At 46.4% G+C, this 25,698-nt stretch overlaps 1 protein-coding gene across 2 annotated transcripts in view; it reads left to right on the forward strand.

Annotated features, from left to right (window-relative positions):
* PIK3CD (phosphatidylinositol-4,5-bisphosphate 3-kinase catalytic subunit delta) overlaps positions 1-25,698 on the forward strand; it is a 764,407-nt gene that overhangs the window by 70,718 nt on the left and 667,991 nt on the right. The window contains exon 2 of one of the 2 annotated variants that reach the window (XM_069610020.1): positions 22,512-22,638. The exons of the other annotated variant lie outside the window; for it this stretch is intronic. The gene's annotated coding sequence lies outside the window, so the exon portion shown is untranslated. The remainder of the gene's footprint in view (positions 1-22,511; positions 22,639-25,698) is intronic. 2 annotated transcript variants of the gene reach the window in all.

Raw genomic sequence — 25,698 nt, forward strand, 5'->3', positions numbered from 1 at the left:
GGCGCTGCAGCTTTCCCCACAATAATAGTACAGTGTTTCAGTCCAACGTTTTTTTTTCAAAACCCTTTAAATTGAGTTCACTAACATTGAGAGAATATCCATATCATGAGATGATTTTAATTCCCAAAATAGTTAGAATATCAAATGTTTAACGTTATAAAACCCAATTTTGTTACACTGCAAACCTTCGATTTATTGCAATTTTTCTATTTTATCCAAAGCAAGCGATGCGTTATTTATTTTTAAACTTGAAGGATTTGAGGTTGGCATTGATGGTATCCTGTGTTTAAAAAAAGAAAAAATACTTTAAAAAAATATATTTAAGTCTCCAGTTTAGTTGGCCACTGTTCGACTAAATCAACCAATTACATGTACATATACATGTGTATGTGAGTTTAGGGTGGGCAAAATTGGTGGGGACATAACAAAAAAAACAACAAAAAAAACGGGTTGAATTCAGGCCGACCTTAATGCCAACTTCTTGTCCAAGTTTTGTGTTGGCGTATATCAGTTTTTTAACTATTTCATGGCAAAAAAACATACATCACTAGTTTCCCCTACTTGACGAAACTGCACAAAACTTTCTAAAAAAAATTCTATTGCCCACTCATTAAAAAACACGTATTGTGTTGATAAGTCAATGAGAACAAAACCTCACAAAATCCCCATTTTAATATAAAAACCAAAGTAACCAAAACTACAGATGCACTATGACAAGTATATATGTATGTATGTATAAGTGTGTGTGTGTGTGTGTGTGTATATATATATTTATAGCCAAATGCTCCAACCACAAGGCTGCAAGGACTACCCACAATGCTTTGCTGCTGTGGCTCAGATTTGGAGGTGAACTTCCAGCGATGGCTACTAGGTGGCATTGTGGAATGTGTGACTTGGCTCAAATGGACTTTAATACTTATCAGCAACCCTTCAAAAAACTATTGTGCATACTTTGTATATGGAAATGTAAATGTCCAGCCACAACGACAACGGGGGTGTGTGGGGAGCTGAGGGTGGTGTGATTCGGCAGATCTTGCCGGACGCAGCGTATGTTGCTCTTGTCTCATGCTTCAGGTGCATGTCCACTCTGGGGGTCTCCATTACCAGCCGCAGGGGCGGAGACACTTTTACGTTGGTTGTAGGTGAAAATGTAAATGCAGGAGCTCCAAAAGGTTACGTTCAAGAGAAATAAACTCCCCACCACTGCGCACAATTGAGATCCTATACGTCACTGGTTCAGACTGACTGTCGTGCAATCCGCTTGTATGTGGAGGATGGTGAACCTGGGAGGTGAGCAACAAGCTGAATACTATAGTGGAGAAACTGATTCTAGAATAACACGGGGCTGTCATAGCTACTCTTTGCAGATTCATGGAGCTGTAGCATCCAGAGAAGCGCACAAGGACTCTGAGTGTCCCAGCAGGATTTAGTTACAAGGACTGTGGCGAGGGTTCGAGGGTAGCAAAACTATTGGACTTCCGTTGAACTGAAGCTTATGACATTTGCTGTTGCTGGCCCAAGACAGATGCATGAAAAGTGACAGCCATAGTGCAGTAGAGTGATGGCACTGAATCGCCTGGAGAGGCCATGGCCTCCACAGCTTCTAACCCAAGCAGCACTAGAATTGGAGGTACAGGGTGCACACCCTTGGGAATGCCTGAACTACTATGCTTGGAGCTAGTTATCCACAGGTCTTTAGACCATATCCTGTGAGAGCGGGCTGCCTGCTGCCCGACTTTGTTGAAAAGACTGTGTATGTTAGTCTGGATGAGATGAGGGTACAAGTCTGGAGGGAGCAAACACACGAACTGTGGAAAATGATCATAAGAGTGTTGATTCCTTCTGCTACCCTCATTTCCACCTAAAGGATGGAGTGGTGACTTGCTTCCAGAATAACCAGCTAAGAGTGAAGGCTGTCATTCGAGCGTGATGGTGAAAGTGAGGGGCCCGGTTGTGTGTTTGTATGGCTGCTGTGTTTTGGCACTGTGGCAAAGCCAACCATTTCAAGGCAGGCTGGTCCTGTAGAGTCTGCTGCGGCCAATAAATGGAGCAGACCCTCTAGCTAGCCTTACAGGAGAGAGGCAAGATCTAGGAGTGTCTGCTCTGGGTGTGGGAAACATTGGTGGTAATGTTGGAAATGCTCGTGAGGAGGTTGAATGGTTGTGTTATAGTTACATTTCCACTTGTAGTTTAGCTTACTCTGCTTTCATAAAGAAGTTTTAGGAAAAAAAGTGGTTCCAAAAAAATTTACATTTGTGTTTACCACACATTTATCTTATATGGCTTTGCATAATCTGGTTTGAACATAACATGTTTTATTTAAATGGTAAATTAACGGTATTGTGTCCGCTTTCTTTGTCGACAGAAATGAAGTTTGTCACATTATGGTTAATTTTATAGTTCTGCTGGTACGTGAGAGAATAAATGAGCATAGTGTTTCAATGTGTACGAGTTGGTCAGTGTGTAGCATTGTTTGTCTACAAATGCAAAAAGGGGGGGTTCTGGGAGTCTCTAATGGCACGAACACGGCCCATTGACCTGCATCATGTCGAGGCTAACGTAGCAAAGAGGTGTTTTTCCATACATGAATTATCAGAGCTTTTCTGGCACCTAATGGACATTAGGTAATAGGACTATTTCAGGGAGTTATGGTTATCCCCGTTTTACAATGTTTTGGATGAAGACTGGTTCATATTTAAACAATCACCTGCTGAAGGAGCATGATTAGTTCCAAATAGAGGGGCTGGCCCTACACGGCACACAAGAAGGTTCCATAGAAGAAAACCCGACCTTTCGCTGTATGCCTCTTAATCATGGTGGTAAACATTAAAAAGTACCAACATGTATTCCTTTAATAAAAACGACATTTCCCATGTTCCTGTTGTAGTTTGACCATTGTAGAAGGTAGACTTCTGCTGTAAAGTGTGCTTAATTGAACATGTTAAAGTGCAAATAGGGCTCCAAAATACTTAATGTCATTGTATGTATCGTATTTTCTGTCACAGTGACTCTAATAAGCTAGATGTTTCATATTTTACTCAGACATATTTGCCCAGACATGATAACCTAATAAGTTCAAAATAGTGCAATAAAAGTTTTGAATTTCGAATATTTTCCATCATCTTATTATTCCAAATGAATCCATGCCATGATGAATTGTATCTGAATGGCCTCTCCTACTGTCCATATTGCAACCGCCCCATTATTACAGACGGACCCATGCCATAATGAATAATGTCCTAGTGACATTAACAAACGCATTGTCATGGAAATATCTTTCAAAATCATATTGTCCACAGCTTCCTGAATTCCTATTTCATTCAAGCAAATGGGGTTCATGGTTTGCACGTGTAGGATTCGTATAGTGCATCTACTTATTGACATCTGGCTTGATCGGTGCATGTGCAGGAGGTGACAGTAGGGTCCTCTGGACCCCATGATAGTCATGGAGTACATGCTTTCCAGGTGTGGCCAGGGCACTAGTCTTTCCAGTCTGTGTGAGGCGAGGAGTGTTGAATCCGTCTTCGAAGTTGCCCGCGGTCTTATCCTTTCATGAGGCAGACCTGTGGGTGGAGGGTGCGGGGGGACGGACGGAGTATTTTTCCCTTAAGCTAACCAACGGAATTTTCACGAGCAGGAGTCCAGTAATGTGAGTGTTCTTAGGTGGAGTTCACAGTATCATTTATTTTATTTGGGATGCATGTACCAATGGCATATCCGTGTCATGCCCTATTCAAATATTATTCAGTTTGGCTGGATTTGCTCCGTTCAGGATGGATTTATTTGAGCTTCTGCAGGATAATTGTTAGATCGGTGGGCGAAGATGGAACATGAATGTGGAAGGCAGGTTTTGTGACTAGGTCTACCGTGGATTTGATACCCTTCCCTAAGTGGGAATTTGTACAGTAATATTTGAAGTTCAAGGGAATAATGGCACCAGTGAAAATGACAATTTTCTTAGGCCAGTTGATTTATCAGTGTCATTTTATTTTAAGTAGTGGCTCATCAATCTTGCGGTGGTAGCCAGGTAATGGCATAAGTAGCAATAGTAGCCAGGCCCGTTGAATAATCCTGTTTGTTTCGCCTTTCAAGTAGGGGAATTGAGTGTCTTCCTTACTTCTGCTCCAGGCTGGTTTGAGTAGTTGCCTGCAGTTGGTAATTTTGGCAGCTGTGTTTGTGCACCATTTAATTCATTACTTGGACAGGATGGCTCAGGATTGCCTTGAATGGCTACCCATCACAGACTCGTAATGGTCGTGTTCTGTCCATTGAAAGGAAGCGTCACAAACCTAGAAGTGACTGAAAATATGAAGAGGAAAGGGACCCCTGCTGCATTCTCAACTCCGGATGCTTGCACAGATGTTTCCTGGAGAAGGGCTTCTTGTATATTTTGGCCTGCTGTTCTTACTGGGCAATTTAGTGTGACATTTCACCTGCTGGGCAAACAGGGTTGCAGTTTTGTGACTGCATTTGTCGACCATCCCGGTGGCCAATTGCTCAACCTGTGGTAAGCTTGGGATCTCTACAATGGACTGTCCTGCAGTGGTCCTGGGTGAGTCCGATGAGCCAGTAGGTCCCACGCACAGTGGCAGTGTTGCGTTTGGATTACATTATAGTGTCATAATGTGTTGGATTTTATAATCATAATGTTTTCACCGGTTGTGGGTGATGGTGTGGTCACCTGTGCTGGAAGCCAACCAGCAGGGACGGTGGGCTTGTGCCCTAAGTTGCCCAGGGTAATAGGGGAAGGTTCTGGGGCACTGGGAACTGCCCTCATATATCCCATATTTGTGGAATCTCCTAGCAGGACAATATAATATCTGTATCGGTTAGACCTGCATGTTTTCTGTGGCATGGCAAGTGCTTCTGGGCCATGGACAATGTTTGAGGATGATCTTGCAGGTGGTCCCCCTTCACGTAAAACTGTTTTGTTGTGATGAAAATGTAATTCAAATAAATACGGCGATCCGCGTTGCATCAAGTTCTTATGTGTTGGTGTTGTAACCAAAGGTTGCGCGTGTGTCCATTATTGAACTCTGCAGCAAATACGTTAACCATGCTTTATTTTCAGTATGACATAGTTTACAAAAAACCTTTTAACACTACACATTTCTATAGCTTACGTATTAAGGTCCTAAAAACCCATCCTAAACCCAAAGCAATCCTTAACCATTCAAATGTTGTTCAATAGCACACCTTCACAATCGCATCGCACCAAGCTGAATGGCCAAAACCTGACTGATCTTTTTCCATAGGATTGTAAGGAAAGCGATACACGCTTCGGGGGACCCACTCATGAAGACATTCCAAGGTTTTCCAAGGTTTTTCAGCACTTATACCTGCAGAATGTAACGGCACTGCGCAAAGCTTCCCAACAGACTCCCAATCGGTCAGAAGATGCTTTGCAGTTTACAACCTCATTTCGCCGCACAGACAGCAGTGGCAAATGTTTCTAGGAATATGTCTCCAAGCGCGCAATATTTCAAACGTCTTGACCACATTAAATTTGATTCTAAGGTAGTCCCAAATCAGTGAATTGGCCAAAAAGTGTCAATATAGGGTGGGGGATCTCCACGAGACTGAATGTACTCGATACATTCAGCAGAATTACTTTTAGTCGCCAAGTTGAGATTCAATTGGTCTTTACTCTGTGAGCTGAGAATTCTCTTCATTGTAATCTTATACTGACTAAGACAAGGCTTACACGTTTTCTGAAACCAAACCAAGTCACCTGTCGGCCACATGCCCAATGTTCCCCAGGCAGCTAGAGGACATGAAGCACCCTCGGGTCTGCAATACTCCAAACATTAACTTGTTCAGCTAAGCCACTTGAGCATGAGCAAGCTTCCAGTATGTAACCAGTGCACCAAGGTGATGACGCACAAGGATAGGCACGATGTTGAGTTCCAAGTAAATTGATTCCAGGGAAGAATAAACAGGCATGCGCAGGAGTCTTTTCAAAATCAATGACTACAGTTTGGTTAACTCAGGCGAGATCCTGTTCGCCCAAATCTCAGCTCCCCGTATAATGCAAGGGGCAATATTTTGACCTGATGTAATTTATACATGGCTCCAATAGAATAGTCCCCTCCCCTGTGGGAAAATGCCCCAATTGTAACCGCCAGCTGGCAGACTTTGGATTTAATACTTTTAAGATGGATGGCACCCTGTAATTTGGAGTCAAAATGAATGCCCACATATTTATAATTGGAAACCAGATCAATTACAATTCCCTCCATGTGCCAATTCGCTCTGTCCCTTCTCGTGAGAAGGACTAAAGATCATGACCTTTTGTTTTCAGAATATTCACTCAGTTTGCTCTAGAGTATGCATGTAAGGAACCTCAACAAAGATTGTAACCCTCCCGGGGTGAGATCAAGGAGCACAAGGGCATCTGCATAACCCATCCATTGGATGGGAGTATATCCTAATTTAGGAGGTATAGTCAAATGAGTACTGATGACCTCACTGAGATCTGATAAATAAAGGTTGAACAACATAGGGGCTAAAATGCACCATTGCTTAACCCGCTTTCCCGGGTTGGAAGCCAGCAAGTCATGCCACTAAAGTGGTCCAGGCGAACTTTGACTCTGGTCTGCTCAAGAAGAGATTATCATTTTGAGCAAACCCAGAGGAATATTCCAGGCACACAACTTCTCCAGCATTGGATCTTTCATGGATTCACATGCTTTGAATATTCCCCGTCGTCAGGCTGGGAATCCCCGGTACATTATATAGACCCTTTCCCGTAGGAAAACTTTTTCGACGCTTATGCGTCCTATCCACCTCGTTTTGTATCATGCGTGCCCGTGCCGTCAGGACGTCATGATATAAATACAGGCCCCGCCCCCGCGCTCCCTCAGATTTCAACCGTCTTTCAAAGTAGTGGGATCCTCGTGTTTACTACTAGTGAAAACTAGGTTGTTTTTTATTTTTTGTCTGTTTCGCGTAAGCGAAGTTCAAATTCTGGAGAATTATGTCTGGAAAGGCGTTATTTCGCCCATGTGCAACTTGTGGCCTCAAAAAGGTTTATGAAGGAGACGGCCACATGGACTGTATCTACTGTCTCCACCCGCACCACACGGCGGATACATGTGAGATATGCCAGGGTTTCTCCCAAAAAACCCTTAAGGACCGTAAAAGAAGGCTGGTCGACTGGCTTAATGACGGAGCGGGTGCCTACCCGGCTTCGGAAGTTGGCTCCACGGCCTCCAGGAGCAAGTCGGAGCCTCCATCGAAGAAGGTGCGGCCAGCAGAAATTCGCGCTGAGGACAAGCATAAGGGGAAACAGGCTGGATCCTCCTCATCACATAAAAAGCCCTCCTCCTCCTCATCATCTAAGACGGAGAGGCTAGCGCTGTCTAAATCCTCCTCAGGGGACCGTCCCAGGTCTTCCGTGAGTCGGGAAGCTTCAGCCGGGAAGTCGGCATCGAAATCGACGACGAAGTCTAAGGGCTCGACGACGACTTGCTCGTCGACCTCGGTGTCATTGACGATGCCTATTACCGTTCAAGCAGCAGCGGTTGGGATTCCTCCGTCGACGGAGACTCAGTCTATGGCTTGGCTGCCTGAGGTCTATGACCCGATCCCCCCTGAGGTCTTACTGCAGCCAGACACGGCCTGCTCGGCGGAAGGGGAAGGTGACATGGTTCTGCAGCCATCGGATTTAGGCTTAAGGCCTTCCACGTCGACGGCGACGAGTGCGAGCGGGGGTATGGTACCTATATCATCCACGTTACTGACCCCCCAGACGGTTTTGTCTCTGGATGTGCTTAATACTCTTCAGAAGCTACTACAGCGGCTGGATACGCAGTTCCCTCAACCTGGGACGTCATCGTCACTTTTGTCTGTACCTTCCGTCGACGAGCAAACTTGTACTGCTCGCTCGTCGACGAAACACCCATCGGCTCCCCAGGCGGTGAAAGATCGTCCTCGAGCTCAGGAGGAGGGTGAGTTGTCGGAGTCCGACTCTATACGTGATGACTCGGGGTCAGACATCTCCCTGTCACCGTTGAGGGACCCGACATGGAACTCGGATGTAGAATTGGAGTCTACGAGGAGCCAGACACAGCCATCTCCCCCTGATGATGTGGGAGCCTTCCATGCAATGATGGGGAAAGCGTGTTCCGAATTCGGCTTGATTCCTGAGGAGCAGAGGAAAGACTGTTTCCTTTTTGACCATATGGGTCAAAGGAGAAAATCGGTATTTGCCATCCCAATCCTTGACCACGTGTGGCAAGAAGGTCTCAAGACGATGCGCCATCCGTTCTCGGAACCAGCCATAAAGGGACGGATCGAGAAAAAGTTTAAAGCTCCGGAGTCCACTCCAAAATGTCTAACATCACAGCCTCTGTCTGACTCGGTGGTGTCGGCGGCAGCGGCTAGGAAGGCCAGGGTCCAGCAAAAATGTTCAACGCCACCGGAAAGCGAGGCTAGGAGGCAGGACGCATTTGGAAAGAAGGTGCTCTCGGTCGGAGCGACGACAGTAAGAGAAGCCAATTCCTTAGCGATCGTGTCACGATATGATAGGGAAATGTGGCACAAATTAGCCCCTATCCTAGAACACCTGCCAGACGAACACCGGAAAGCAGCTATGTTACTGGTGCGGGACGGCGAAGAGGCCTCGAACCACGCTATTAATATCGCAGTTGACCTAGCAGAGTCTGGTTTCAAACAAATCAACCATGGAGTAGTGCTTCGTCGACAAGCGTGGCTCAAATGTACTACTTTCCGTCCTGAAGTACAGTACAAAGTCCTGGACATGCCATGCGAAGGGGAGCACCTGTTTGGCGAAAAGGTTGATGAAGCGCTGAAAGGGATGAAAGAAGACACGGATACTGCTAGGTCCCTCGGCGCCCTTCAAACGGGTAGAAATTTTCGCTCTTTTCGCCCCTTCAGAGGTGCTTCTGGAAACTCCCGCTTTGGTGCCTCGAGGGACCGTGGATTTAACAGGCCCTCGTACTCTTCACAAGGGTTCAGACGAGCGTCCCAGTCGGCACGTGGAAGCAGGGACTATCAAGCCTCCAGGCGGCGAGGCTCAGGTCCGTCGTCAACGAAGAACAAGCAAACCAGCAACCAATGACGGCCTTCGGAACGTCCTGGGGGGTCGAGTCTCTCATCACTTCGACCGATGGAAATGCATCACCAAAGATCGATGGGTCCTAGACACGATTCGCATGGGTCATGCGCTACAATTCAAAGACAAGCCTCCGCGTCTTCCTCCTTTATTCTCGACACAGCCCCACCTCCAAATCCTACGACAAGAGGCGGCGCTTATGTTGCGAAAAGGGGCGGTAGAGAGAGTTCCTGTGGCACAGGAAGGCCAAGGAGTTTACTCCAGGTTCTTTGTTGTCAAAAAGCCAAACGGCAAATGGAGGCCCATTCTCGACCTGAGGGTACTCAACAAGTGGCTAAAGAGCCAAAAATTCAAAATGCTAAAACTCCAAGAGGTTATCAGATCGGTGCAACCCATGGACTATCTATCATCACTAGACCTTCAGGATGCTTATTTTCACATCCCAATACGCCCACGACACAGGAGATATTTAAGATTCGTCGTCGGGAGAAAGCATTTTCAGTTCAAGGTCCTCCCGTTCGGGCTCAAGTCCTCCCCCAGGACGTTCACCAAGTGCTTGGCCCCTATAGCGGCCCATTTAAGGAAGGATGGTCATCATGTCTATCCATATCTAGACGACTGGCTAGTCAGAGGGTCATCCAAGGAACAAACACGAGACAGTCTACGAGCCACAATGTCCATCTTACAGGAACTGGGCTTCGCAATAAACTTCAACAAGTCCTCAGTAGAGCCTTCGAGGACCTTGGTCTTTCTAGGAGCGGAGTTTCATACACACACAAGCCTGGTGAAACCATCCAGCGAAAGAATTCAGAAACTTCAAAACAAGGCGTCGGAATGGAGAGGCGGTACCAAGGTCTCTGTGCGCAAGTACATGTCCCTGCTAGGGACCATGTCGTCCTGCATTCCGTTAATAAACAACTGCCGTCTGTTTATGAGGCCTTGCCAGGAATTTCTAGCGGACCGTTGGGCGCAGAGCAGAGGTCGCTGGTCCGACAGACTGGTCGTCGACGAACAACTAGTTCAAGCACTCGGCTGGTGGAAAGTGTCTACTCATCTAACGAAAGGGATGCCTCTACTGGAACCAGAGTTCCAAAAGACGGTGGTGACGGATGCATCGCTGAGCGGATGGGGAGCTCATCTGGATATGTTACAGGTACAAGGCCAGTGGTCTTTGCAGGAGTCCTCCCTGCATATCAACCTGCTAGAACTGAGAGCAGTGCGATGGGCTCTGAAGTCTTTTCTTCCGCAACTGAGGGACTCGGTGGTGCGTGTCATGACGGACAACACCACTACGATGTTCTACTTGAGGAAACAAGGAGGGACACGTTCCAGGTCCCTATCGACGGAGGCACAGAAAATCTGGCATTGGGCCCTGCAACACAACATGCAAATCTTAGCGTTTCACCTACCAGGAGTGAAAAACGTGGAAGCCGATGCCCTCAGCAGAGAAATGAACGAAGTTCACGAATGGGTGCTGAACGACCAACAACTTCAACAAGTATTCAAGGAATGGGGACACCCTTCCATAGACCTGTTTGCAACGAAGAACAACAAGAAATGCCATCAGTACGCAAGCAGATGGCCTCAGCAGGGCTCACTGGGGGATGCGTTCTCATTCCCATGGACGAACAAATTCCTGTACGCATTCCCTCCTTTTCCCCTTGTCCGGAGGACGTTGCAATGGATCCTCAGGTACCCATGTCGGGTAATTCTGGTGGCCCCATACTGGGCCAGACAGGTGTGGTTTTCAGACCTACTACACTTAGCGGCGGCGGAACCGATGAGATTCCGGAAGACCCCCGACCTTCTGTCTCGACAGGAGGGTGTCGTTTGGCATCACGACCCGGACAGCCTCAAGTTGACGGCCTGGCTCCTGACTTCGCCGAATTTGGTCGGCTAACGATTCCGGAGGACTGTCGACGTATCCTGCAAGCGGCAAGAGCACCTTCCACAAACGCCTCATACGCGTACAAATGGAAAAGGTTCTGTCAATGGTGTGAGGATCAACCAGGTTTGGCCCCGCAATCGATCAGGCCGGAACAGCTCCTTCCATACTTGCTGTTATTAGCTCAAAAGGGCCTGTCGGTGTCGTCAATAAAAGTACACCTAGCAGCCATTTCCAGGTTTACTCGTCGACGGCACTCGGCACCATTGTTCAGCGACCGCCTGATTAAGCACTTCCTTAAAGGCCTCTTTCGGAGTTTCCCTCCAGAGAAGAAATTTCCACCGGAGTGGAGCCTCAATCTGGTCTTAACGTCTCTTATGAAACCTCCGTTTGAGCCAATGTCATCATCGTCTCTAAAGTTTCTGTCGTGGAAATTGGCCTTCCTGGTGGCCATCACTTCAGCCCGACGTATTTCAGAAGTTCAGGCTCTAATGGTGGACCCACCATACTTACGATTTTTCAAGACCAAGGTAGTCCTAGCCACTAACCCACAGTTCATACCAAAAGCTCCTTCGGTGTTTCATAAACACTCTTCTATCGTGTTGCCTACGTTTTTTCCGGAGCCATGCTCGGGAGCGGAGCGCATGCTACACACATTGGATGTAAAAAGGGCTCTCAAGTTTTATCTTCATCGTACGCAACCGTTCAGAGAAACGAGACAGCTGTTTGTGGCCTATGGGTTGGGTGCTAGAGGAAAAGCCATTTCAAAGCAAGGACTATCAAGATGGGTGTCATCTACCATTTCGTACTGCCATTCCAGGGCAGGGAAGCCTCTTCTACGACGGCCAAGAGCTCCTTCAACTAGAGCAGCGGCATCGTCGACGGCACTGTGGGCCGGAGTCCCTCTAGGGGACATCTGCATGGCGGCTACCTGGGCGACTACACACACCTTTACCCGCCATTACTGCCTGTCGCAGCAACATGCCGAAGACACCCGGATGGGACAGGCGGTGCTTCGACACCTATTCCAGTAAGGTAAGCCCCGGCTGCGGGGTTGCATCCTGTGGAATTTATGACTGTATGTGGTCCGTTTTTTCCTATGTAAACTATTACTGATGTATACATGATCATAGGGAACGGCCTTTTGCGAAGAAAGTATATGGGTTTGCATGCACACCTCCTCTTGGGGGTAGTACTGCTATGTAATCTATTCAAAGCATGTGAATCCATGAAAGATCCAATGCTGGAGAAGGGAATAGTTTCTTACCTGTAACTCCATTTCTCCAGCATTGGTATCTTTCATGGATTCACATGCGCCCACCTGCCTCCCCTGATCATGCAAACCGGTTCCCCCACTACTTTGGGGGCCGAAATCTGAGGGAGCGCGGGGGCGGGGCCTGTATTTATATCATGACGTCCTGACGGCACGGGCACGCATGATACAAAACGAGGTGGATAGGACGCATAAGCGTCGAAAAAGTTTTCCTACGGGAAAGGGTCTATATAATGTACCGGGGATTCCCAGCCTGACGACGGGGAATATTCAAAGCATGTGAATCCATGAAAGATACCAATGCTGGAGAAATGGAGTTACAGGTAAGAAACTATTCCCTTCCTCCAGAGCCTGCCCCTGTCCACAGAGTCAAACACAGCATATGCCAGAGTTTTACGAATCAGCCAAGCCTGTTAATGTTAAAGGATATTTGTACCACGCACTATAACCACTGGAGTGATCCCCTGGCGCTCTTGCGAATCTGAAAAGGAAAGGGGGTGGGGTGAGTTAGTAGGACCGAGCAGGGAAAAGTGCAAGAGAGCAGTGATGTGCTATTGGTGGCTTCAGTTCGGTTAGCAACATTCACTGAGCTTAGGTGTGCTTTTCGGTTGGTAGCCGTCGGGTTCTGTTGTGCAAAGCTATGTGTGATTTGTTCAGTTGTTGCGGTGTAGTGAAGTTTGTGCTGTTTGATGTGCTTTAGGGGTGGTGTTGTGTTGGGTTAGAGTTTGAGCAGTGTATGCAGAAGGGTGAGGTTGTTAGTGGGTTGGTTAGTTAAGTTCCAAATTCTTTCTATATGTGGCGTGTGCATATCTCCACATTTCTATCTAGATGCAGCACTGGCTAGTATTCACAGTCCTGTCTGGATGTGACACAAGCTAATATTCACCATTATATCTATATGTTGCACTGCCTAGTATTCACAATCCCATCTAGATGTGACGTAAGCTAATATTCAGAATTATATCTAAATGTGGCACAGGCTAACATTCCCAATCCTGTCTAGAAGTGACGCAAGCTGATCTCATTTGGCTGGTGGGTTAGCTTATAAGGTGCGGTTGGTTTGAGGATGATTGTATTGTGAGCATGAGGTGGAAGTTGGATAGTGTGGATGCATGGTTGGATTGGGTTTACCCGTGGTTGATGTAGTTATGTCTGTCAGGGGGGATGCTTGGTAGTGGGTAAGGGTGACAGTTGTAATTGTTTGTGTGAGCCTTGTTAGCTGTTATGTCTTGATTGGGTTGTTGTGGTTGCTCGTATCTCCTGTTCTTGTGGGTGTTCCCCTCTCTGTCGGTTATAGGTGTTCGCTGTAGCGTCATGGGTCTGTCGATTGGGTCTCTTTGTCTTTATGGTTTTTATTATTTTAGTTGTTTCTATCTGGTTCCGAGGTGTTGAAGAGCCAGGTTTTTAGTAGTTTACTGATTTTTAGGTGGTCTTCGGTGTTTCTTATTTCTTTGGGGCAACGGTAACCAAGGCAAGGCTGTTAGTGATGGTGTTAAGGCTTTTTTTTTTAATTCTGTTTGATTGTACTGGATAATGTTGATATCAACGCAGGCCCTAGCTCTTCCAACGGTACCCTGGCAAAGATCTTGGACGAAACATCCAGCATTGCCAGCAATTGATAGTTGTCAGGCTCCATATGACTCCCTTTTTTTTATGGACAGGGACGATGATACTGTCCCGCCAAGATGTTGGAATGGTCTGGGTCACACTTATCTTGTGAAGAAGCCAGTGGAGCGTAGTACCCCAAAGTTCCGAGTCATGTTTTTTGTTGTTGAAAATGTGTTTTTTATTGAGCTTTTATAGTTATGACATGACGACAAAATTATACAAACATTGGCATATATGAAAATGAGGTCACAACTTTCCCCCCACTCCTCTGACTCCCCCCCCCCCCCCTCTCCCCAACCATGGTCTATCGGCTGATGACGACAACAAGGTCCAACATGTTAACTGGAGGCATATTGTGAGCACTAGGCAGTCTCTAGAAAGAGAGGGCGCTCAAATCACAAGGTCCAACATGTAAAAATCACACTTCCCATCATAGCAACTCTCTCCCCGCTCCGGAGGGGGGGACCAGACAGCGATGTTCAAATCAGGGGAACCGTCAAAGACGGTTGCTTACATCTTGAGCTGCTTTCCCATATTTGTCAAAAAATGGCAGCCATATGCCCTCAATGTTAGACTTCGATTCGTCAATCAGGTGAGTTAAGTACTCCATGTCATAGATTGCCCGTGTTTTTGATACCCATTCTTTCTCCCCCGGGGGTCGGGGCGATTTCCATTTTTGGGCCCAACAGCATCTGGCCGCAACTAACATGACCTGTAACATATGGTCGTGTTTCACCTTCGGACCCCCGTCAACTTCAATACCAAACAATACTAGCCAGGGGGACAAGGTTCTCTCCATTCCATCTACCCCTTTTATCCACGATAGAACCTCACTCCAGTAAGCTTGTACCACCTAACAATTCCACCACATATGAACATAGTCCCCTATTTCAATATGGCATTTCCAGCAGTGGGGGTCGTAGCCTTTTCTCATTCTGGATATCCTCTGTGGGGGGTAGTGCCACTTTTGTATCAAATTCAGGGCCTGATGGCGGTACTGGGGCACGGTTGTGGAGCGATTGGCCTGCCTGCTGATCTTGGTCCATCTTTTTCCCGTGATGGGAGTGCCTAGATCTTTTTCCCATTGTACCTGGGAGGATGGGGGTGTCCCGTGGGGTGGAGAGCAACAAAAAGCTATAGAGCCGCGATAGCACCCCTTTGGTTCCCTTGTGTGTTATGAGGAATTTCTCGAAGTCTGTTAAGTCCCTCCTCAGCGTGTCTCCCCACCTACTCTCATTAAGGGCGCCCTTGAGTTGCAGATATCGGAAAGGGGAGAGGTTGGGGAGGCCCAGGGCATCCTTCAGGTCCCCCAGGGATATGAACCCCCCCTCCACCCAGAGCTGTCCGGCTCTACAAAGACCTGCTTCATACCATTGTTGGAAGGCCAGTGGTTCGTTGATCCCTTCCCAAAGTGGAGGAGCCCAGATACAGCTTAGGGGCGAGGGCCATGTTGTGAGCCACATGAGGTATCCCCCCTCTTTCCATATGGACCACAATACCTCCAACACCGGGTGTTTCAGAATCCTTCCCGGGATAGATGCCTTAGGGACCCATAGCCACTCGTCTAGTGTGACCGGCGCGAAAAGTGTGTTATCCAGAATTACCCATTGTTTCTTTGGGCCCGTCACCAAGTGGTCAACGAGGATTCTCAGTTGTGATGCCTTTTATAATAAGTCTCTAGGTCTGGGAAGTTAACTCCACCCTTGTCCTTGGGTCTTGTTAGTGTCGTAGGCAATCCTGTGGGACTTTCCGGCCCACAGGTAGCGGACAAGAGTCCACTTGACATCTAAGAGGTATGGCTTCAGTATCTGGGTCGGCAACATTTGAAACGGGTATAAGAATTTAGGGAGGATTACCATTTTAATGGAGTTAAGGCGAGCCATCCATGAAAGGCCGGATTTCGACCAGCGCTGCAAGTCATGTTTGATTGCCCTCCAAAGGGGCGGATAATTCGCCTTAAATAGATCAGCCAGGTCTGATGGTATCTGGATCCCCAGGTGACAGAGACCTTCTGTTTGTTTACAGAACGGGAGGGTGTCGACATATTGTCCCTCCCTATCATTGAGCTGGCCCACTGGAAAGGCAACTGATTTCTCTACGTTTTACCTTGTAAAGCGCAAGGGACCCATATCGTTCTAAACTATGCAATACCTCGGGGACTGATTGGGATGGGTTAGAGAGGTACAGGAGGACATCATCTGCGAAGAGGGATATCTTGTAGTCAGTTCCCCCTATTTTAATACCCTGAATCTGGTTGTTTCCCCTGATCGCTTTAGCCCAAGGCTCCATCACTAGTGCGTATCTGAGGGGAGACAATGGGCACCCCTGTCGCGTGCCTCTCTCCAAAGGGAAGGGTTCCGACTCTGCCCCGTTCACCACCACCCTAGCGGAGGGGCGAGAGTAAAGGGCTGGATCCCATCCCCAGAGATAACAGAACCCCCTCCATGAAAGCCCAGTTTACCCTATCGAAAGCCTTCTCCGCATCCAGGGACAGAAGGAGAGCTCCCTCAGATTTCACCCCTTTTGTGCGCAGTATGTGTAGGGTTTTGCGCATGCTGTCTGCTCCCTGTCTGTTCATTACAAAGCCTACCTGGTCAGGGTGGATCAGTCGGGGGGAGACACTTTTGTTGCAAGGATCCTAGTAAAGATCTTAGCGTCTGTATTAAGGAGCAAGATGGGTCTTTACGAGCTACACTCCACAGGATCCTTGCCGGGCTTAGGAATTACTGTGATCATGGCCTGCAGGAATGATGGTGGAATGGTGTCCAGGTATTAATTTGGTTAATGGTTGTATCAACTCCGATTGAAATTGTTTGTAAAAATCAGCCGTATATCCATCTTCCCCCAGGATCTTGCCTACTTTAAGCCTTTTGATGGCCCCCTCCACCTCTTCCTCTGTTATTTCCTTATCAAGTGAGTCTCTCTCTAGGTCCGTGAGCCTAGGTAGGGGGTGGTCCTTGAGATAACTCTGAGTCAAGTTTTAATAGTAAGTTACAGATGCTGTCAGGACCAAGGCACACGATTTGCTGGCAGTAGTACATCTCTGTATGTCTCTAGTAGTGCTCAAATATTGCCAATCGACAGAGGTAAGATCTGCCTCAAGTGTGGGGCATATCGCCTCCCCCCAAGAGAATGTTCAACATAATCACTCCAGGCCTGTTCAGAAACTCCATCGATGTCTCTAACCATGGAATGATTGCCATTGATGAGTTTCCAAAACATGGTGGTGGTGTTAGTATACGATGCATGCACCAAATCCCGCCAAAGGGCGCTTTGTACTGAGTACTTGTGCCAATAAAGCCATTTGCGATAAGGATTTTTAGTGGCATTGACCCTAAAGGTGTAACTAGAGGGAAATACTTCAACATATGCTGCTCTACAAAGTTCCATGCGCACAACCCTTTTTTTTCCCCCCCTCCATGTCTTTATCAAATGTGTGCCGATGGATTTTCTTAGATCTGATCCCTTTACGAGAACGATTCACCAATTTAGCAGAAGCATCAACCATAATGGCTTTGATACATCCCTCAAAAGCTGCAATGGTGGAAGACACAACCACTGGAGATATTTGCGCATTAGGGTACTAGCAGGCTAATATGAAGGCTTCAAGAATCGGCCGAGCAAAAAGGGAGGCAGACCCAACGGAACTACTGGTCCAAGACAAGCAAATAAAGTTGCAAATTAACCTGGAACGTGCCGTTCGAACTAAGCACGAAGAGTAGGACTGCAAACAAAGACTAACAATAATTGGAAAATGGTCACTTTCCTGTCTTTGGAAAACACACATCCGTGAACAGTTGCGAGGCATTGGCAAAACATAGATTATCGATAATACTGCTGCTGTTATGCCCAACCCTCGTGAACTGAGGCGGGGAATCAGAAGGGTAAGCGCTATTAACCATAGAAAACTCAGCAGAGTATAGTAAGCTGGCCCAGCATAATCCACGGTTACACAGCTGATCTAACCTGTTACCTGATGAAGAAGATGAATGATCCAACACCAGTTCCCTCCAGTGTACATTGTGGGGAGCCCTAGAATTAAGGTCACTGTAAATAATGTCGGGTGTCGTTCCCACCCAATTGGATAACAATGTATCCACTTAATTGTAGCCTCGTGAGAGCTCCCATAGGGGAGGGGGATCATAGATGCTCTACCAATGAGAAGGTTTTGAGATTGGCCAAGGAAGGAAGAAAGAATATCCCATCCATCAATGATTATCCCATCCATCAATGATTAAGTTATCAGTCAGCCAGGTCTCCTGTAAAGAAATAATATTAAAGCTGTCAATATGATCAAGAAGTCCACCATTCTCGAATAAATGCGAGTGGCCTCTCGTATTCCAGCTCAAGTGAAGAAAAGGAAAGCTGTAAATGCTGCTAATTCTTTTGGTCAACCAATCTTGCTAACCAGTCCCAATGGCATTCATCACCTTTGCAACCATCCACAGAAGCCGACCCTCTCAAATAATAACAACCCTCATGATTTGGATGATTTCCTGAAGCAGTTGGCGGCGAGGATGTACTTGTTACAACGTCGGTCATAGATGTTATAGGCGGGGCACTACTCCTGTTCATACTTGAAGGGCAGCCTTGTGCTGCCATTGTTTTCGCTACAAGCAACAAGGGCCCCTTTGGGCCTGTGATTGGTCACCAAGTGTTTACTTTGAGATAGCCCTCAGTGAAATTGCGAATAAGTAATTGGAAGACTGTTAACGCCTCCCTGAAGCAATCCAACAGCCGCACATGAAACACACAGCGGCACACCCATTGTACCAAAAGGAAGGCACAGGAAGAAAAGAGCAAACCGATGTGTTGACCAGGTGCAGAGCCACACCTCAAAAACACTTCTGTGTTGGTTTTTATTAAATGTAGTTGCCCAACTAAATTGTATTGATGTTATCGCACCCAGATTCGGGCATACCTAACATGCTGGCTCTTCCTCGACTACCGGTTTTTAGAGGCTCTGCTCTGGTCTTTGGTGAAATCTCAAGATACTTTTGCAGTTATCCATTTCAGATGTACTTATGGCTCACAGTCAGAAGAATGTATATTTGAGTGAGTCACCCCCAACTTGCACCTTGTGTTGCTACAGCCCAGCCAGCTTTCCACAGGTACAGACCTGTAATGATCTGTTCCTGTTTTAATGTAATCCAATTCCACAGCTCTCCTATTTCCCTCAATGGTGAAATCTGAGGTCTGGGACATCTGACATGTGAATGGATCTGCTGGCCTTTACCAAGTGCCAACACGCCATAAAATGCCTTTTTCGATATCCTTCACACAAGTGAAAGAGTGACCTGGTTTAGTGTGCCAGTCCCCTGTCTGAGTCTTGGTGGCACTGGTCTGTAATATTAAATTCCCCTCTGCAATATTACGTCTTAATCTTACTGCTTGTGTTCCGCTTCAGAACAGCAAAATGTTGAGCCGTGAGTACCTGATGTGTGACTAACTTCCCCTACTGTTCGCTCATTTTGACTTAACCCTTTTTAGCACTCACCATTCTATGTGATTTCTCTAAAAGGATGGCTGGGCAGGAGAAGAACTAGTCAGTCATGCTATTTGCTCACTTAATGCTCTGATTACTTACTGGTACTCTTTTACGCCTTGTCCTACTGTTCTTCCTCTTCACACACCATACATTTTGAAGGCAGTTTGCATTCCCCAGTCTGTTTCTAAACATGATTTTTGAATTTTGCTCTTTGGCCGCCCCTCTCCTTTTCACCAGAGAGAAAATACTGGCCTTCCCATCCTATTCGTTCAGTATTCAAGGAGTCTGGTCGATTGCTGACCCCAGGGAGGAGATGCAAAGATGGCTGTGGGGGAGGGAGAGGAAACTGTGACCGGCAAGAGGTAGGACTAGGTATAATGAAGATTACCAGTGAGGTGTGGTTCTTCACTAACACCTAGGTCCACACACCCTCCACCTACCACCTAACATGAGAATGGGTGATGCACTTCCCACGGTTTCCTCCCCTGGTTGCTTGTTGATCCGTTGCTACCAAATTGCCCACCCCGGTTACCTCCTTGTTCCCTTGTTTCTCTGGTTCCCTCACTGTGTTCTTTCCTCTGATTGTAAAGCTCTGTATTTCCGGAAGCTAGGTATGCGCTCAATAAATCCCCATTATAATTCTAATAAGTGATCAAATGTGGGGTAATGCTACGAAGTGTAACTAACAAATCGACACGCTGATCGGGAGGGGGGAAAAAGACCCAGAAGTGTTGTGAATCTCTGGGCATCTTTATTACCAGTTAAACTAGAGCGGTGTCGAGGAAGTACAGCGCAGAGCACTGCACAAGTAAAGTGGTGATCTGCAAGGTAAAGCTGTTATTGATGTGTGAATATGCTCCCGGTAGCCCAAGCGGCAGCCCTCCAGATGTCCAACAGGGGAGACCCCCGCCTTAAGCCTCTGCCCAATAAGTGCATATCCCATGGTGGATGCCCAAGATGGAGCCCCGGGGGTATTCAAACCATCTGTGGAGTAAGGCAATGAGATGGCCTCTTTTCATTGACAAAATGTGATGGCAAAGGCCTTGTGCTCCCCTGTTGGCACCCCCAAAAGTGACAAACTGGCTGTTGGTTGTACACAGTGCAGCTGTCCTGTCCATGTAGGAGAAAAGGTCAGGGTAAACCTCTAGGGTTGATGAGAGCCGCCTTATCTATCGAAAGGTTGTCTGGAAATGCTGTAATGATGGTCTTCTGGGACTAAAAGGTGGATACCACCATGGGCTGGAAGGTTGGGTCATATTAGAGATTGAGAACACAAAAAGAGAGCACATGTTAACCAATTGTGTAACCTGCAAACCTAGGTACATGTCACTGTCCTTAATGTGGGTTCCCTGCCCTAGTAAGCAGTGGTGGGCCGCCTATCTAGGTGAGGGATAGAGGGAGAAAGCTTGCACTCTCTAAGTATTTAATAATCGTCTGTATGTTCCTAAAACACAAAATGAATGTTAAAGTATGCCTGCACTGGTATTTACTTCAAACTGGATTGTTTTACTGTCCAAGCAACTTCTGTAAAAACTCTTACCAGAGATTGGGACTGCTTTCAAATGTATTTGTGAAACTATCAAACCGGCAAAAAAATAGTGAGTGAAGGATTGTTCAAGATTTCCCTTGGGTGCAAATGTCCTTCTGTTTGTGGATCCCACCCCCCCCCCCACCCAAACCTTTTGTTTTTGTTTGGCTTACCTAACCTGACTTTTTCCAGTGGAGCGCAGCCTTCAGCTGCACTCCTCTGGGCTTTCCCTTGTTTCTTATGGGGAAACTGACACATCCTTCAGGCTGTCAGTACTGGGAAACTATGTTTCACTTAGTCTTCGACTTTGTTGCCATTTCTTGATAACTTTTTGTCTATGTGCCAAGTTCCTTACAGTACCGCGCACATGGGTCCTTTTTGTTTTATGGACCTAGTCACCCTTTAAGGATTTGTTTGGTGTTTGTACAAGTTTGCCTAGGACGAACTGGTGGCAGCAGTTTACTTTTAATGTATTTTTACTTTGCTTCTATGGACCATACCGCGTTTACCGCAAGATTGTGGCCAGTGCCGAAAATGGCTTTGCCACAAAGTCTTTTGTTCTGTCCTTTGGCCATTTTGTCCCATGGCCTTCCCCCAGGTCGAGAGACCCGGGTATTCCTTATTTGGGCATGCAGCCTCCCGCAAAAAACACGCCTTTCGCAGGCTCCTGCATGCCACTTGTGCTAGTGCCCTGGAAGAGGGTTGGGACTGTCTGGTCCCAATCCACACTACTTGTGCCAGTATGTCTGGTAGCCATGAATGACTGGAACCACTTTGGGACACGATTTGCATGCACGCTAGACGTGGGCCAGAGAGCAGATCTTCAATTGGCTATCTGAGATTTGAGCATGAACCGAATCTTTGATAAGAGAAGGGCCTCTGCATCCATTTGCATCCAATCCAGGTCGATCTACTTAGGTTCACACCAAACCTCCTAAGGAGCCAAGTATCTTTAACAAGAAAGCAGACCCGAGGAATGGCCGGTGATGTGCCTAGAAGGTTTGGCACACTGACCCCGCTGTTGTCCCGTCAGACCCCTGTTTCTTATCGAACCAAGAAGGCCTGAAAGGGTGCTTTGCCACTTTTTGGAGTAGTGGGAACAACTACTCTTAGCGTATCCTACTTGCCCTCATAAAGAGTCTCTTCGGTAGTGTTCCTGTGTCATCCAGTGAACTGACCAGCTCCAACTGAGGGTATGGCACAGGAATGCTGCGGACCCGTGTTTAGACTATGGGAACCGCAAGCTTGCAGTCCTGGGACCTCTTCAGCCAAAACCTGTTGCCCTAACTCCTCTGGGTCACGATTTGCAAGAATGCGCTACACCGCAAGCATTTGCGGTCCCTACCTTGCCCCGCTGTGGTGACCATCGCTGAAAGTGCCTGCAGTTCTTACTTCCTGTGTCCTGAGACATGTTGCACCGGAACTATCCTTTTTTTTAAAAATGTTTTTATTTTTATTTGGTTGGTTGAAATTAATTAATCAACCTTTCAAATATAAAACATTAACAACAAATTTGAAATGAGTAATAACAGAAGGTAACAGAACACAATTCACAACAAATGCAAATATACAATAAACAAATGAGCAAGTAAACAGAGGGCTTAGCAATGCACAGAGTCTAACAATAAACTATCCTTTTCCTTTCTTTGGGAGCTGAGTGAAGTCTACTGTCCCGTCCCGCAGCCGCTGAGAGCCGGAGCACCCTGAAACTGCAAGGTTAACACCTATGAGCGAAGTGGGCTAGACTTCCAAAGTTATGTCCGGACTGTGTCGGGAGTCGGTGAGCACTTTCCTAACTTACTGGTGGCCCCCTGGCACATCACTCCATTGTTTTACGCATAATCGCCTTAGCTGGGATAGCCTGCGCTCCCCAGCTATTCCCAAACTCCGGAAGTCACTCTATCCGCAAGGGTAGAGACTCTTCTAGGAATAGAATGTATTCTTCATTGCCTCAAGCCCCTTCTTGAGCAGCTACAGCCTCCTGAAGAGAACCCGCTTTTTCATTTACACTCGACCTCTTGTTGTTCACGCATGACTGTACTTTGAGCGCTAGGCTCCTCGCTTCGTAGGGCTGGACTACATAAGTTCGGGATTGTTGATGGACTGCTTAAACTGATATATGTGCTGAACCAACTCCTTTCTGTTGCAGGTTGTGGTTATTTTCTCCCCCATCAGCAGCCTAAAGTTAATCAATTGTAGTATCGTATATATGTTACATAGTGAATAAAACGTATGTGGTAATTGTTTTCTTGATAACTGTAGTTGTTTTTGTTATAAATGCCTATAATGTATTTTTGATATACATCTGTCTAAGGGTAAACTGTGGAATTTACTGTTTGTGCTCATTGTGGGCTTCTGATCACCCTCACCTCTCCTGAGACTTAGTCTTGACCAGCTGCCAAGCTACCGTAGATTGGTCTGGTTTGTCCAGAAGGTTCCACTAAACTAAGGTGGCTTCCTAAACTTCTGTCCACCAGATCAGAGTTTAGAAATCCATCTTACCGAGGAAAATCTTCTTTCAATAAATGTCAGTATTCATTCTATTTTGGGGTCGGGGTGTGCTGATGTGTTTAAACACATCCTCGCTAGTTGGCCGGTTTTAGTAGAACTTATCTGTGTTTTCCACCTTCTTCAGGACGGACGGTTGAGGATCACTTCAGAACCTCCTTGTTGCTCATTCTGTTGGCGGGACGATATATAGCTTAAATAGACTTTTGTTGTGGTAAACCCACTATCTGTAGTGACATAAAAGAGCGACACAGACAGGTGTTCTCATCAAATCACTATTTTGAGGTTGTACGGATCTCAGTCTTCTAAAAGTACATTGTGCTGTAGTCTTACATGGCTTAACAGTCGTGCTTACGCTCACTGGTAAAGTACCCCTATTGTGGTACTAGCCGTGGCTTGTTGGGCTGGAAAAGACTCTAAAACCATGAAGTTGTGTTTTACTGTATCTTTCAACTTCTTGGCTTGTTTCTAATGGGGAAACAAAACGTATTGCTTAAGGGTTGCTTCAGATGTCATCCTAATCATGTGTTTATTGAAATGTTCAGATGTCACAGTAATAGTCTTAGATGTGCTACATACTTCATCTCTATCCAGCAAGCAGTCTAGCAATGCTGTCCTGCCGTGTTATCAAATTGCTCGCTGTTACTGTACCGTTCATGGCATGCTAATCATGCCTATTCTGATTAACCCTGTTGTGGAGTATTTTGTAAACAGGGTGGGGGTGGCATCCCTTGCTGCCATTTCTGTCATAGGTCATTTACGGCAAGTGTTTACGTGGTGATCCATACTGCTCTTATTTGTGCGTAAAGACTTGAACATAAAATCTTTGTCCCCGTTTTTCGTTATTACTATCTTAAAAGTAGATCCCATCTAGCCAGTTTTCTCTTGTACAAGTAATGTCTCCTGGGAGAGAGCTATCCACGTGGTCTGTGTGTACGCTTCCCTTATTATACAACCCAGCACTGAGCTCGTGTTGGTGCTCTCGAACATCGACATTATTAAATTGTCCTGCTCTGTTATGGTTTTAAATACACCACCCATCTAGTGGGCTGCTTTTCAAACAAGCTAGTCTAAATGAGCGCTTACCTTTATGTTGTCTAACTTTGTGACTGGCAACGGCATGTGTATAGGCGTCTCACTTTTCAGGCAGTTGCACTATCATGAGTTTTTTTTAAACCCGCTCGCGTCTATGGCCATCGCAACAAATCGGCAAAGGTTACATTGTGATTCCGGTGCGAATCCAGTGGCCATCTTCGAACAGCCTCATGCTATATTGCATGCATGGTGTTTCTCTGTGTTATCAACGTGATCTATTCCCTTGTAATACACTTTAGAAAGCTTAATGTCTTTGTTTTATGACTACATCACCAATTAAATTATTTCAGGGGGTGTTTAGGGATTGCTTACCTGAATTCTCATCAACTCCTTATTACTCCCTAATATGGTGTTTCTCTTCTAAACACATCTACAGGCAAGCATATAAGTGGCTACATACTGTCCTTTTCCCAAGTGTGCCCAAATATGGAATGTCTGGGCTAGAAACGCCTTCTTCCCTTGTAAGAGATGCTCTTTCTGATAGCCAGACCCGCTCTATCATCCTAGGTATCTGCGTGTCTGTGATTACCAGCTGCCAATTGTGGTCACTAGCAAAAAAGCCAAGCTTGTTGGATATTCATAAGGTCCTCTTCTTGCACTATTCCCTTTTCAGGGCTTCCTAATATAGTGTATTAGGTAAGTGCTGCATACTTGAACATGGTCACTTACCAAGGTCCATGTTGGCAAAGGAGGGGCATGCTCTAGCACTCATGTTTTGGACCTAGATGTGGTATCTCTGAGCAGAAACATGCTCATGTATAGTACTGCCACCTGTTGCCATGGGATGCTTTTATTCATCTCCTTTGTGGCTGTTTATAGTCTTAGTACCCAGGTGTGTTCTCTGAGCAGTAATAGTATGCCGATGTTACCTCCTCTCTTTGGGAGTTTGATTTACTCGACAGTGGTCCATCTGAACTCATTTTCGTAGTGTGCTTTCTCCAAGAAATGTTTGACCATTGGGGCTGTTATGTTCTTGGTTCTTATACATGACTTGTGCTCCACTATTCTCAGCCTGATTTTACTTCCTGTCATACCTACATATCTCAGCCCGCAGGGACAAGTGATAATGTAGATTACATTCTGGGTATTACAGTTGGTAAAGGATCTTTGCTTCCATGGTGTCTTGAGGCCATGTCTATTGTCTGGCTCCAAGTAGTTTGCAGGCCGACTAAGCAACTTTCACAGGGAATGTGTCCTATCACTGGGGGAAGTGACCATAATGTACTTTGTATCCGCT

Source organism: Ambystoma mexicanum, chromosome 8 (assembly GCF_040938575.1).
Source record: "Ambystoma mexicanum isolate Mex_15411 chromosome 8, UKY_AmexF1_1, whole genome shotgun sequence".
In the NCBI taxonomy this organism is placed as follows: Eukaryota; Metazoa; Chordata; class Amphibia; order Caudata; family Ambystomatidae; genus Ambystoma; species Ambystoma mexicanum.